We start from the raw sequence: 907 nt of genomic DNA, 5'->3' as shown, positions 1-907 counted from the left end.
GGGCAGGAGTCCGCCTGGAGGGCAAGCATGGCTTCCTGGAGACTGTGACCTGCTTCTCCTTCCTTCCCTCCCCTGTCCCCTCTTCCCCAGTCTCTCCAGCCACATTCATCCAGGTCTTGTCCCTCAGGATCTCTCTTTTTATCACATCATGCAGTTTAACTTTTCCTGGTCACTTTCTTGTTTATTCCTACCCACCATCATCATTTCAGCAGAACAAAAGATGATTGTTTTGGGATCTACTTAAAAGAGTGGATATTGTATATATCTTTTCAAATAAGTGTTTTTGTTTTCTTTGGATAAATGCCCAGTAGGGGAATTACTGAATCATATGGTAGTTCTTTCTTTAATTTTTTGAGGAGCCTCCATACTGTTTCCACAGTGGTTGCACTAATTTGCAATGCATGAGGGTTCTCTTTTCTCCACATCCTCGCCAACACTTGTTATTTCTTGTCTTTTTTTTTTTTTTTTGGAAAGATTTTATTTGTGAGAGAGAGAGCACAAGCAGGGAGGAGGGGCAGAGGGAGAGGGAGAAGCAGACTCCCCGCTGAGCAGGGAGCCTGACGTGGGGCTCAATTCCCAGACCCTGAGATCATGACCTGAGCCAAAGGTAGATGCTTAACCGACTAAGCCACCCAGGTGCCCCTATTTCTTGTCTTTTTAATACTGGCCATTGTGACAGGTATGAGGTGATTTCTCATTGTGGTTTTGATGTGCATTTCCCCAATGACTAGTAATGTTGAGCATCTTTTCATGGGTCTGTTGGCCATTGGGATGTCTTCTTTGGAAAAATGTCTATTCAGGGCCTCTGCCCATTTTTTAATCAGAGTTTTGTGTGTGTGTGTTACAGATTTTTTTTCTATTTCGGATGTTAACCTCTTATTGGATATAATTTGCAAATCTCTCATTC

Source organism: Neomonachus schauinslandi, chromosome 13 (assembly GCF_002201575.2).
Source record: "Neomonachus schauinslandi chromosome 13, ASM220157v2, whole genome shotgun sequence".
Taxonomy (NCBI): Eukaryota; Metazoa; Chordata; class Mammalia; order Carnivora; family Phocidae; genus Neomonachus; species Neomonachus schauinslandi.
The sequence above is the reverse complement of the archived record's forward strand: the minus strand, read 5'-3'. Positions refer to the sequence as shown.